The sequence below is a fragment of the Perissodus microlepis genome, chromosome 23 (assembly GCF_051167445.1).
Source record: "Perissodus microlepis isolate ML-2025 ecotype Zambia chromosome 23, ASM5116744v1, whole genome shotgun sequence".
In the NCBI taxonomy this organism is placed as follows: Eukaryota; Metazoa; Chordata; class Actinopteri; order Cichliformes; family Cichlidae; genus Perissodus; species Perissodus microlepis.
This window is the reverse complement of record NC_140482.1, coordinates 31,752,485-31,767,226: the sequence shown is the minus strand read 5'-3', so window position 1 is coordinate 31,767,226 and position 14,742 is coordinate 31,752,485. Positions and strand designations below refer to the sequence as shown.

General features: G+C 42.5%; 1 protein-coding gene across 1 annotated transcript in view; it reads left to right on the top strand.

Annotated features, from left to right (window-relative positions):
* Positions 1 to 520: 520 nt before the first annotated feature.
* Positions 521 to 14,742, top strand: part of lingo3a (leucine rich repeat and Ig domain containing 3a) — a 32,202-nt gene continuing 17,980 nt past the window's right edge. The window contains exon 1 of the mRNA XM_084921109.1: positions 521 to 1,054. The gene's annotated coding sequence lies outside the window, so the exon portion shown is untranslated. The remainder of the gene's footprint in view (positions 1,055 to 14,742) is intronic.

Here is a 14,742-nt window from a genome sequence, read left to right as displayed (position 1 = left end):
TCCTTCGGCTCATTGTTTTGGCTTTATGGTCAGAAATATTTTCTGCTTTCATTCATTCTCACTGCTAGTTTCAAGTAGCAGCTCTAGCAACTGTTTACAAGTAGGCTTTAGTAAATCCACTGCAGAACACCTGCTTACTGTTTAATGAGAGACCCCTGGCGAGCTGGTGGAGGACAAAAACGGAGCTAAAAGTAGAATTTTTATAGATATTTCTATTAGCTGGGCGGAAATAGCCTACCTTAAATTGGATGTTGTTTACTACATCATAAGAAGTTTAGGGTATTGCCGAGGAAAGCGAGACTATAGTTTAAATACATGAAAATAAAATAAATAAATAAAAATCTTAACCAAACACAAACTGAATAAATCAAATAGTAAAATATTGTAGTAGAAACGAATAATTTTGAAATGTGCTGAAATGTATTTCATCATTCACACATTTCAATTCAGCTGAGGTGGGCTGAATTTCTAAGCAGGTGACTCTTTTCCGTTTTTATACACGGAACGTGAATGCAGCGCAAAACTGCCCGAGTGCGAGAGCGAGAGAGAGAGCAGATGAGCCCCAATGATCAGAAGCCGGGTCTTCTTTCAAACACACACACTCATACACACACTTCGCTCTACATCCCTCACACACAAATGCCAGCACACTCACACAAACGCGATCCAGTAACCACAGCTCCATCAGTCCAACCCGCTCGCTAGTGACTGCCTTCGCCGACACGCAGAGCTGTGGCAGGAGCTCCTGCTGGCTCTGTAGCACAAAGCAGAGGTGAAGGGGAATCCGGGGACTCAATTTGGGAGGCAAGAGATAATTCCGCGGCATTGCTGGGAGGAGCAGAGAACGGTGAGGGAAGGTGAGTGAATGCACTTCGGTCCAGCTGCTGCTGCTGCTGCGGGAAGAGGAGGAGGAAGAAGAAGCCCAGCATCTGGAGAAGCTGGAGGACCAACACTGTAACATCATCCTGCACAGACTCGGAGGAGACGGCCAGCGGAGACCAGGGTACCTCCAGGCTCAGATGTGGAGGGAGAGCCGGTCAACTTGTACTCCTGGGTGAGTCAAGTGCCTATCTTTTCTTGCAATCAAACAAACACTTTTCCACACTCCTCTGTGATCCATTAATGTGCCACGAAACGAGACCGTGCACATGGCGTTTATCATTTGTGTCCCTCTTCTTTGCTGCATGTGTCTTTCACTCGTTCTTCCACTTTGCTATATTCAACTCTCACCTTAACAGACAACCTGATGAGCCCAAGGCTGCACCTGTAATCATCCACACATCCCATCCCCTCAGACACTTCTCACTCTGTTATGGTGCATTCCCGGCTGATTGATTTGCTCTCTAACTCAGTTGGACATCAGGTCTCATTATCTCGTGCTTTTCTATTGTCAACCTCGGGATGGTGTGCTAGTGCAACCATGCAAGCAGAGCCACTGTGTGTGTGTGTCATTGGTTACCATTTGTCAATTAGGTTTTGATGATCTAAACGAGGGAAGGGGGCAGGCAGCCTTTGATCGATCCCTGCAGTTGTCTCGGTGTGAGAGGCTCGGTGCCTGTCCTCCGCCTGGCATGTCTTAAACCCTCTGTCGGTGTTTGCTCAGCCCTCTCCCAGCTCTGTTTTTACTGCGCCTCTGCTCTGTTCTTAGTGCAGTCTCTGGAAGACGAATGATTATTTTAGGAAAATTCTGAATATAGTTTTGCTTTAATCTCTTTCCTCCTCTGGTCCAGCAGTGCTTGCATACATACTGTAACTGGCTGCTTTGTTGCTGAAATTGCACATTTGATGTGTTTCTGTTTTTAAGATAGTACAGGAGGGAATTGTAATTCCTGTGAGTTTGATCATCTGAGTATTTTGGGGGTCACTTGTTGACAGAGGAGGATAATGAGATGCAACAAAGGTCCCTGAAAGTACTCGAGTCCAAGCCTTTCGGACTACCCTGTTTTTATACCGTGACATTCACATCTCTCAGCCACAGGCGCACATTTATTACATTGATTCAGTCAGTCTGAGACTGGCCCTTTCAACGATTTTTAACCGTAGTGTCACTGCATGCTTACCCCAGTTAATCGGTCACCGTTAAACCAATAAGAGGCGGGTAGAGAGCCGCAGAGTCGGTAATTTCACCAACATTCAAATGGAAATCATTTCAAACACCATGTTCCCTCTTTTCATGCGCTGTGACTGAAGAATTATGTTTGGTGTCCTGCAGTGGGGTGCCTTAGCTTTGTTCAGTCACTGGTTGCTTTCGACCTGTTGAAGTGTCCTTGGACACTGGGTTCATGTTCGTCACTGGGTTCATACAGTAAGGGTCACATTGCAAATGCTTAATCTGCTTAAGGTACTGTAGGTGCAGTTCCTTTAACATCTTACATTCTTATTAATCCCAGGATTATTACTGGATTTCTGCTGTGCATTTCGTGCCTCCATGTGTCATCTTATAGATCTCTGCTGAGAGCAGTTACTTTTAAAAAAATCAAGAAAAAACAGCAACTAAAGTGAAGGCAATTATGAAACAGCTCTTAATGGTACCCAAGGTGCCACTTAGCCTCCTTATTTGACAGATTTATGTGTCAGTAATGAAATGTCTGCAAAGTTCCTCAGAGTGCGTTATTAAAGCAGGCCTGTTAGCCTTGTCCTTTACTACGCCTACACTTACCTTCTCATTTTGAACCTTTCTGTTGCACATAAAGCTGTCATCCAAGCTCAACAGTCACATTGGCTCAGCTTAACAGTGCCTCATTGTTTTCAACTCCACAGTATTTATGAGGGCAATAAAACAGAGATGCATCCACTGTCAGCAAGATGAGGGCATCGCTGCTCTTACAGGGAGGAGAGTGCAGAGGGAGGAAAAGGGAGGAGGAGGCATGCGATGCGGGACTGAAAGGAGAGAGTGCTCCTGCGAGTGGCTGTCCGATACCTGCAGGCAGGCTGGCGTGTCATCTGTCTGCGTTAAGATGTCCAGCTGGAATGATCGTCGGCCTGCGTCCGCTGGCCGGCCTCCGTCCGCTGGCCGGCCTCCCACAGACTACTGTAATGCCATTACAGACATTCAGACGGGGCTGTAACCTTAATGCAGAGCTTAGAGAGCACGTGGGCGTTACAAGTCTTTTTAAAAATGTGATTTCTTCATTTCGCATTTGTTGTGACATTAGTGCCTGGTTGACCTCGTTACCTTAGAGCAGTAGTCCTATTTTGCCAGATGGACCACAACAGCCCTGTCAGATCAGTCCAATCGCATCCTCGAACTGAGTGCAGTTGGGATAAAATCTGACCAAAAAGATGGATTTTATTCACCTTCTAGTTGAAGGGAATTTTATCAATTTATCTGTTACTATTAGCTAATTCTGTACTCTGTCAGATGGCTAATCCTTTATTTAACATGTTAAACCAAATATTCCAGTTGCCTATCGCCACTTTTAGCTATTTAACTAATATTTATAGTAGGGATCTAATGATGTAGCTCGGAGATTAGACCTGCTAGTGCTCACAGAGTACTGGCTAGAATTTAATGAAACTTACACGCAATGATCAAGGTCAAGGTCATTCTGCTTGTCACAAAAATCACTCCTCCTCTTAGAGTAATGCTCAGCTTGTAGTTTCCTGTGTGTGACTGTTTGCAATCCTCCTTGACTTTTTAATAGATTTAAATTTTCATCAGTTTATAAAATACCGCCAACCAATGACTGCGAAGCCCATTACTTTCTTTCTGTACCTCACACATTATAATGACCTGTGAATTGTGATGATCATGAGTCGGACGAGCTACTACATCAGTGACATTCTGGTTTAATCATTTATTCATTACTTATAGAGGGTAAGATTTCCTTTATTCATCCCTGTAGGGAAGCTAGTTCTCCTCTTGTAACCCATCCTTATATTAGTAGTAGTTGCCAGCCACCGTGCCTTGTTCGAGAGCACATGACAGGAGAAAAAGTCCTGCATGTTTTTTTGATGCTGGGGGAAACTGGAGCTCCTAGAGCTATGCATTATACTATTTCACTGTTTATATATTACATTCAACTAACTATTTTAAGATTGCTCGAGCAGCTTGACAGTCTTTACGTAACCGTGGTTGCTGCAGAAACACCTGTGTCCCCTGGATGGCAATTACTGATCTCAATATATCACCTTATGAATGTGAACTGATCTTCAAATGGCATCTAGAATAATTTAGTGAAATTAGACTCTTGCATGTGTGTGAGTGTGTGTGTGTACCTTTTTCCAGGGCTTAATCAAGGCCAAATGTGAGCGTTTTTATTCAAAATTATGCTCCCTGACCTGCGGAAAATAGGCTGAAGCTTTAGACGAATTAGTACGGCAGTGCAGTCATGAAGTGCCACACGCTGCAGTTTGTCATTGCAGGGCTGCTTATTTATGTGACTCTAATGGAACCGCTAGTAACTACAGAGGCTTTCGTTAGATTTTTTTTAAAAGCCATAGAATCAAAGCCAAAGAAATAAATCAACCCAGAACAATACAGATGCAATTTCTGTCACGGCCCACTCAGAAAATATATCTACCTTCAGTTTAAAACTACATTAGCTAATGTATTTTCTTTTTATTGCACAGCCTATTTATAATACCTCAACTTCTTGTATTATCTGTGCACTTTTGAAATTTTGCTCATTTAAGCTGATGAGGATTTTTCTAGAGTGACTTTGGAGGACACAGGTGAGATCCAGAGAGGAAGCGATGCCATGAGAGAAGTGGTTTTTGCACTCTGGATGCTGCATATTTTATGTTTTCTGCAGCCTCTGGATGAAAGAATGTGCGATGAGATGGTCTTAGTATTTACGTAAATAATAAGAGGAATCAAATGAGTCTCACGAGTGTCTGAGTTTACACAGTTAAGAGGAGTTCAGAGATCACACTTTGTCTCATGCTTCTTGCATGAAGTCAGTTTGTTTGCCCAGTGCTCCTTAGGATGAGAATGTTTGTGGCGATGAATGCTTGACACCAGGCCAGCTGGATCTAAAAATGAAATCATCTATAAAACAACACAGAACAGAGAGATCAACTATTTAAACCTCTAATGTGTCTGAGCTGATACTTGAACGTGTGTGTCAGAGAGCAAAGAGTCTCCATCACTGAGCTGTGCTAAGGCTTGAAGAGGAGGGTTTCTGGGGAGCTTATATACTTGTCAGACTCTCCGCCTCATTTCATTTTATGTATTTCTGCTGCTGCTGGCAGCTTAAAGTGGTGCGACCGGACGGCTATAAAACAAAATTTCTCAATATGGATCGACAATCATGGCTGAGATTGCTGGAGAAAATGGAGTTCAGGGCTCCTGCTCGGTGTCTCATCAGAGAAGTTATCCTTAATAGCGTAAGAAATCATTTAAACAGGACTCTGAGGACTGCATATGGCAGTTCCTCAAAAAGAATCTCCTTAAATCAAGAATAATCCATCTGTCCAGTCAAAAATAATACATGATATATCATTAGCATAGCATTAGCAGTCTTGAATAAACTAATAAGTGACACAGATAACTGTTTATTCAAGTTTTAAATTAGGTTTTAAATTGTATGCCAACTTCGTTCTGCTATTAAAAACGTAAAACATGGGCTCACTGTTGTGCCATCTTTGGGCAGTCTAGTATGAAAACTGTCCTTTTACATCTGAGATATAGATTCTGCATTTGACATCACTTGTTATGAGTTATCAGATGAAATGCATGCAAAAGGAAACAACTAACCAGAGTAAATGTAAATGTATACTGTAATATTGGTTACCTGTCCTTTCTAACTGCTCAACCTGGAATGACACTTTATTCTCAGTCATAGCACTGAGAATAAAGTCACAGGAGTGACCAGCCTACCAAAATTCTCTCAGGAGGTCACAGAAGAACCAGAACAACATCTAAAGACCTGCAGGCCTCGTCTGGCTCTGTTAAGGTCAGATGTCATGACTCAACCATAAAAAAGAGACTTGGCAAAAATGGCCTCCGTGGGAGAGTCCAAGGAGAACACCACATCTGCCAACAAACATCTGGATGACCTCAGAGACTCCTGGGAAAATCTTCTGACTGATGAGACAGAAGCTGAACTTTCTGGAAGGTTTGAGTCCCGTTACATCTGCATCAGACTAACAGCGTTTCATAAAGAGAACATCCCAGCAGCAGTCAGACACGGTGGTGGTAGTGATGGTGTGATGGTCTGGGGGGCTCGGTTGCTTCAGGACGACTCGCTGAAACTGAGGGAACCATGAATTCTGCTCCATACCAGAAAACCCTGAAGGAGGATTTCCGCTCATTACTTCATGTCCTGAAGCTCAAGGGCACTCAACAGTGACAAGTCCACCTCTGATTGGCTCAAACAACAAATGAATGTTTTGGAGAATCCAAGTCAAAGTCTGGGCTTAAATCAGACTGAGCTGCTTCTGCGTGACCTTAAAGACGTTCATGTTGGAAAACCCTCCAATGTGTCTGAAGGTATCACAAACATTGCAGTTCTTGCCGCCAAGGGTGGAATAGCCAGTTATCAGGTTCAGGAGGTAATTACTTTGTACACAGTGCAACGGTAGGCTTGGATAGATTATTCCATAATAAATACATCTTTTTGAATTTTCATTATGTATTTACCGGTCCCTATTCAATATTACCTTATTGTTAGGGCTGTTTTTTTTTGTTGTGCATCTGCACTTTATTGTTGTCAATGTCTACGCATGGGACAGTGTGAAACGTAATTTCAATTCCTTTGTATGGCAAGTACATTTGAAGAAATTGACAAATAAAGTTTTCTACCTGTGTTATTGTTATGTAATATTACAATTTGATGATAACCTGAAGAATGCCAGTGTGACAAGTAGGAAAAAAAAGTAAGAAATCAAGAAGGGGGCAAATACTTTTTGCAGCACTGTAATTCAGTAGCATGGAAACACTCATCTCTGAAGGGCACCCGGTTGTTTTCATCTCACTGCAGAATCCTAAAGCATTATTTGTCTCCTTTGTTCAGGACGTGTTGAGAAACGTTTTGATTCTTCAAATGAAAAAGTACCCAGACTGTAAGAGATGTTAACTCTCTGAATACAGCTTGTTTTAAAAGCTGCCTTTTATCTATTTTACCCGTAACTCTCACATCATAAATTCACATTTAGCCCAAAGTAGAGTTCATGTTTTCAAAAGGATTTCAGAGTGTTTTTCTAAACACATCAATGGAAAATAACTTGCAGATAAAAATGTAAATTTACCTTTTCTACTTTGTATAAAGCGACTGTTAGATTCCAGAAATATTATTACTTCATGCTTCGAGGGGCATCAGTCTTTCCAGCTCTGTTATTAAACTGCATTTGCAGCAGCTGAGCCAGGCGGTCGCGGCTTACTGTATCTGGGACCACTGCGTCAAGCCAGCTGTGTCCTATGGGCTGACTCAAGTTACACATATCTTTCATACCACAGACACCGCACATGAGATCGCTTCATAATCAGCTCTCTTAAATTATGTAACTACGAGCAAGATTAGATTAACGCATGAGTGTTTGCAGTCGCGACGTTTTCCCATTTTTCTTGCCCTCACATGCATTAAAACACATCACGATTAAACTGCAATACCTAATTAAACTTCCGCAGCTTTATCTTCAAGCACACCTGCACACCCTCATCCAGTCAACATCATCCACTAATTAATACTTAAGTGCTTAATCAAATGTACCTTTTCCCCCCCTTTATAGTGTTCCCTCAGTCCAGATACGGTTGATGACTTTGGCTTAATGAGACCTTCATGTGTAGTGGTCAGAGTAGAGTATCAAGGAAGGGATTAATTAATCAGTCTTCAAATAGGTCCTGATGTTTACAATAGTTAAGAGTGTGTTCGATCCAGCTGATCTCTGAAAACACTCAGTTAAGTGTTTGTGCGGTGATGCTTATCTTTATATATTTAAATAGTGGCAATGCACATTAATTAACACGAGTGCTTTGGTACATCATGAAAGATTTGGCCACAAATGCTTATTTTCATCTACAGTCCCTGGCAAGTTGATGGCACATAAACATCCATGCATCCGTGTTCAGTTCAGTTGCATCTACATAGCACCAAATCACAACAACAGTCATCTCGAGGCGCTTTATATTGTAAGGTAAAGACCCAGCAATAATAATGTTAATGTTAATAATAACGTTCATACATCCATCCATCCATTCGCTTCCGCTTATCCTTCCCAGGGTCGCGGGGGGCACTGGAGCCTATCCCAGCTGTCATAGGGCGAGAGGCGGGGAGCACCCGTACAGGTCGCCAGTCAGTTGCATAACGTTCATACATGTTTATTCAATTCAGGGTTGCTAAATTGGATGTATTAATATATCCCAGCCGGCGCCGAGGGAGCTATGAAGAAAGTAGCAAAGAGCTAAATCGAGAAATATAAAAACAAATAAGATACAAAAGCTGAGAGGATCAGGAATGGTAAAACTGTGTAACCATACGACAGTTAACAATACATTGAATGAAGGACATAAGCACAATTACTAAAGCAAAGACAAATTATCATCGAGTCACATGGATGTTGGTTTTTGGATAGTATTTCAAGACAGAGTGTACTGTACTGTAAGCAATATTTACAATTCTCTGTAGACAATGATAAACGGTTCTTTTCTTCTCGAGCACTCAAAGCTCTTTATACAACATGGCTCATTCACAGAAGCACTTTCTTTCTACGTCCAAGTGATTTCTGTCTAACAGTCACACTCCGATAAGCAACTCTGGGTTCAGCATCTTCCCCAAGGATACTTTGGCATGCAGACTGGAGCGTCCAGGTATCGAACCACCAACCTCCTAATTAGTAGATGACCTGCATTACCGCCTCTCCCGAGCCACAGCCACCTGCTTAAATACTTAGTAGATGTGTTTTAATTTTGCTTAAACACTTGGATATCTGCAGTTTCCCAGTTTAATGGTAAATGGTAAATGGCCTGCATTTGTATAGCGCTTTACTCAGTGCCTAAGGACCCCAAAGCGCTTTACACTACATTCAGTCATTCACTCATTCACACACACATTCACACACTGGCAATGGCAAGCCACATTGTAGCCACAGCTGCCCTGGGGGGCACTGACAGAGGCGAGGCTGCCGGACACTGGCGCCACCGGGCCCTCTGACCACCACCAGTAGGCAAACATGGGGTTAGTATCTTGCCCAAGGATATTTGGCATGCAGCCAGGAGGCAGCCTGGGATCGAACCACCGACCTTCTGATTAGTGGCTGACCTGCTCTGCCACCTGAGCTACAGCAAAATATAATTAATGTATTATATTTTGTTGAAATTGTAAAATGATGATGCTCATTCTTATGTAACGAGCCTTTTTGCAGATTTTGATGGGGTCCGACGTTGTTGTTTCCAGCTGGTGAGCCCATAGTGCATATCGTAGCGTAAAATTGTTCCAGATGTGTATAACGTTTGCCAAGCTGAACTGGATTCAGTTGACATCTTGTGTTTTTCACAGGAGCTATGAATCTGTTATTATGCCCAAGTGATTGCATCACTGCAATAGATGGCTTTCTCTCTGCTACTTCAACATCTTGGCCCGGATCAGCTAATTTTGCATTTATATCAAGATCAGTCGTGCAGAATATGAATACTCCGGCGCATCGCTTCCATGTCTACTTTTGTCCATGGAGCTTTTTTAGGTATTGTCTGTTTCTCTTACTCATCCTCATTAAATAATTGTTCTTTGAACCTACTAAAGCTATTTTAAATATCCGACTGAACCGTCTGTATAAATGAAGATTAAACACTCACGCCTCTTTGCATCTTCAGCTCACTCCACGACCTCCAACTCTCCTCTCTGTCTGCTCCGCGGATCATGCTGACAGAACTAAAGCTGACTTTTATCTCCTTTTCAGCTGTTGAACATAAATCAGATAATCAGGGAGATGAGATTGAACTGCGCAGTCTTTCCTTTTATCCTCGCTTCACTTGCCTTATGTGTTGCGTCTTTTGTAGTATATTTTTGCTAGCTTGCGTGCACTTTAGTTGCTCCCTATAGAAACAAGAAATGGGAGCATTTGAACTGTAATTTAAACCTTGTTTATGCATGATTTCAAATCAGTGAACTTCACTTTCGGAATTGAATAACTGTTCATTCACGTGCTCATTGGACGATCCCATTTCCCGAGCTGATGAATCCTTCCTTCCAGTGTGGAAACATTTTATTGTTCAGTTTTCGTTTAAATAGTGACTCGGAAATATGTGTAATGTTTCACTTCAGGTTGTATTTTTCAATTTTAACACCTGCCGAGGACCACATACGTTTTTCTATTATGGCTTTATACGTAAAACCTTAGAACTGAGAGAGGGTGTGCTTTCTTTTTACTTGATTACTTCTGGTCTGGCAACAATGAGTCTCCAGCAGTTTGCAGGTTTTGTGACAGCAAATTGGAGCTAGCGGCCTCCCCCTGTTTTCAGTTAATGTAACCTGATGCTGCCTCCAGCTCGAACAAAATTGATTATAATTCTCAAAAGAACCTAAAAGAAGCTTTCAAGCATTTTTTTAAATTGAAATTTGGATCATAATTAGGAAGTGTCAAATAAAGGAATGGATTCGTGGATACAGTTCTAACTACTGGCTAACTTCTGCTCCCTAAATATATTCAAGAGACTCCTCATTTTTCAGATTTTGATCACCAGAGGTAAAAGAAAATTATTCCTCTTTAATAAATCAAAGGAGGTGACACTGAAGTCAAGTAAGACATATCAGACGTTACTGTGTTCATTAGAGCGTTTGAGCTTGTAGCTCGAAGGTGTTACGGCCGTGTGTCAGTGTAATACATAATTATGGAGATGTTAGTTTGAGCTGGTTTCCTTTTTCAAATAGTTTAACAAGATATAGAACTACCTCCACTTTATGAAAATGCTGAAGCTTTTTATAATGCTGAGAATTAAAGGTTAATTGATTTTTATTTACGCATGCCTTGTTAATATTAGTCCACTTAAAACAGCAGCTATAGCAGAGTCCATAAAAGATGACCCTACTTGCCGTGCACTGAGAAGCAAGTGTGTTATTTTCATGCAGTGGCGGAGAGAGGGACAGTATATTTATAGGGGGAAGCTTTTTTCCAGGCTGTCATCTGAAAGGAAGAAAATCTCTCCCTGTTTTCTTCCTGGCTGATTTGAACTAATAAATGTGCAGCTGTAAATGTCCGTGCGTAACCGTGACAGATGGGTGTGATGAGATTGGGCTTAACAGACTGTGGTTCCTCTCATCTCCCCCCCCCCTCCTTTGTGGGAGTGTACGGGTTCGGTTTGCCTGTCAGACGTGTTTGATCAGAAGTAGTCTGCTGAGATTCTTTGCTTTGAACTAAATCACAGCTGTGGCAAGTTTCTTTTCTGTTGTTTAGGTCAATACCTTATGGAGGCCATACTCTACTCACAGAATAGCTGGAACATGGTGGGTACATTTTATATGTGGAGGTGGATTTCATGCTGCTTCTTAGAATTATGGGGTTATGTTTGTCGGTATAGATCACAATCTGTAGATCTGCGTAGCTATAAATATCCGTCCATGCGACTGTGCTGCTGCCTATGTACACAAGCGCATCGTTGCTCATGCTCTGTCACATTTTCGAGCTCTGACAGGTGTACTCTCTGATGTGTGCTGTTTGCCACACTTTCGGGCGAAAAGGACAAGCCGGTTCTGGACATCAGGGGAATGTTATGAATTTATTATGCGAGCCAGACGACTGCTGTTGCTTTACCCGTCTTCACGAGCCTGTCGCTCGTCTGTTTTGAATTATTCATCTTTTTTTATTTTATTTTCTTGGAAAACATTGATCACAGAATCAGGGATCAGCTCGCCTGCCTGACAACACACTGTCACAGCCTCTTTCACCTATTTCAAAGGCAGCCCTGCCTGCTTCCTTTTGCCTCTGTCAGCCTATTGTATGCATGCATACTGTAGCTTTCCTTCAAAGAACTCCTCTGCATCTGACTTTTGTCCCACAATCAAATCCTTCACAACCAATCCCTCATCAGAACCACTTTCAGTTTATCTCTCGACTGTCTCAGTGTGAGGAAGGCAGCATCTGCATCCCAGAGTAAACAGTTTCAAAAGAGCCTGTGAATAATTTGTATGTCTGACTGTAGCTGTGGTTCAGTCTGTTTGCACGGGTGAGGTTTTTATCTTTTTTTCTTCTTCTTCTCCTTCTTTTTTTTGGTGTGGCACAGTGTGTGCCTCTTACTCCATCCAGCATGCTGTTTCATCCTGGTACATCCGATGCTGAGTTCCTGTGTGATGCCAGAACAGATCTATGTTTAATGTGCAGGCAGGACCCAATTACTGGGTGCCCAAAGCTATGCCTAGAGACTTTAAAGAGGTCCCTTTGCATGGCAGATAAAAGGCCGCGATGCTGTAATCTGCCTTGGACTCGGTGAGATGGCGAGGCATGGTGATCTCCTTTAAGGACACTCATTGCTCATCCTTCGCGCTTGTACCGTGGACAGTTGTTTGTTTGCTTTGGGGGTAAATCCCCCCCCCCAGCCCCCAGCCCTTTCTCTCATGAAGCCTTCATCACAGGTGCTGACAACCTGTGTCATTGTCGACGCCATAGAAAGCCTCATCTGAGAGCCTGTACATGTTTTTTTTTGCAGAACTTGTGTATCTTACAATTTCATTGTCAGTATGTAAGTGTTCAATTAGGTGCTCAGAGCGGTTCTATGGACAACGGCAGCAGCAGCACAGTCAGTGACAGATTCTCTTTTGAGTTCAGATTTACAACAGAGAGATAAGAGAGTGTGGCTGTCAACCACACACGCACACACACACACACACACACACACACACGGTTGCAGTCCACGTTCCTCTGAAGTGCCTCACTTTTGACAAATCCATTTCTAAGGCTCCCTTTCTTCTGTGGCTCTGTCAGGATGTATAATCCCTCATCACCTTCCCTAAACCATTTCACATCTCTGCTTTCTGTTTTTATCTGTCACCCTGTAAAAAAAAAAAGAAAACTAAAAAGAAGAAGCTCTTTTATTTCTATTTATAATTTCTTCTTGCGCACTCCTCTGCTTTCCTGTGCTCAATAACTGCTTTTCTTTCCTCTCGTTTCTCCTCGTTTTTTTGACTGCTTTGTTTCGTTTCCCTCATTGGTCAGCGCCTTTTTCTCTTTCCTGCCACTTGACTTCTTGAGTCCTTTTATCAGGCAGCTTGCTGCCACATTAGTTAATCTCTCAGAAGACATGGCACAGATACTGAACATTCTGCTTCTTCTGCTTCAGCTCAAAGCTATAAACAAGAGTTTCTTTCCAGACTAAACATCCCCTCCTAGTGCGCACAAATCAAATAAAGGGATGAGCGAATAAATTTGGGATCTAACTTATGAATGATTATCTCCACAAGTTTTGTGCAGGGATTTGTGTGTTAGTGAAGCTTGAAGATTAATCAACAGCTGCTGTGAGACTCTGCGCCATGCAGATTCAGTGCCAGCGTCGATGCTCAAGATCCTCATAATTGCTTCCGAATTCTTACTGCAATTAGCGCTCTCGGATAATTACACCAAAATCCCAGACCACGCTATTCTCAAATTATTAGGCTCGGCGCAGCAGGAAGGAAGACATGCCACTCGCTCACAGCTCCAAACGGCACACAGTCGTTTTATTTGCTGCTGTTTTCATTCATGCGAAGACTGTAAATTGTGGGCAAAATAACGAGATTTAGTTAAAGTATTTTTTGTTCATCACAATCAAAAACACACTTTAACCGAGGCTGCTTTTGACTGTCAGCCATCCCCACTTTGGCGCTCGCCATCACCGTCTTAGCCGAAGTGAGATTAAAGCTGAGTGGAGGAGAGATGGGAAGGGGACCAGGCGGCGTGGCAGTTCCCATCGGCACGGGATTAGAGGGTGGGACTGTGAAGTAGGCCATACAAACAGGCTCAGCTGAAATATGGACAACAGGCCATAACATAGACAGAGCTGGATGGCCCAGTACATTTCATCAGCATGTCATTACGCTGTAATCCCGTTCAGGCCAGCGGCTATTCCTGCTGCATGTGTGTCAGACAGGGATAATTACTGGTCAGGAACACTTGTGGATATTTCTGTGTCATTTTCACCTTAATGTAGACTCACACAGATGTCAGAGGTGCCCTATTTTACCAGGAAATGTGTTCTGGAGCAAAATCGCTTTGCTCGTGTCAAATATCTGAAAGAGAAGTGATCAATTGTAGCGTTTGTTTGCATTTAAGGGAACAAAGCACTGACGGATAACAGCTGTGGAGATGTCACCGGTCTTGGTGTATTTTTCTTTTTTAAAACAAGGCTAGCTGTCAACGCTCTGTTTCTGCAGCACAGGTTTGTGTTGTATTCATTACTGAAGGTAAGACGAGAGTGAGAGCTGGGTCTGCTCGCTGCTGTGGAATGAGCTGCGTAGAAATTCTTTACAGAAGAAGATATTAGCATAGAGGAGTGAACTCGTGGTTACTTCTGATAATCTCTCACATTCAAGGAACGAGACGAGAAAGATATTCAGCTGTATTTTTGTATTTAAATAGGCATATTTAGATGATCTTCCTCAATGTAGTGTGAAACGATAGCAACACTGAAAATATCCAAATTGGCAGAAACAGGAACTGAGATTGTTGATCCTTAATTTGAAGCAGATGTTAGTTATGAGCTGTTGATTTGGATGCTGATGACCTTTTATGACCTGCTGGAGCAGCAGCCTAATGAGACTCGTTACATGGAACAGCAACATCTTACAAAATATCAGTGACAACGATGAGCCGGTGCAGTTTAGAAACAGGGAGGTC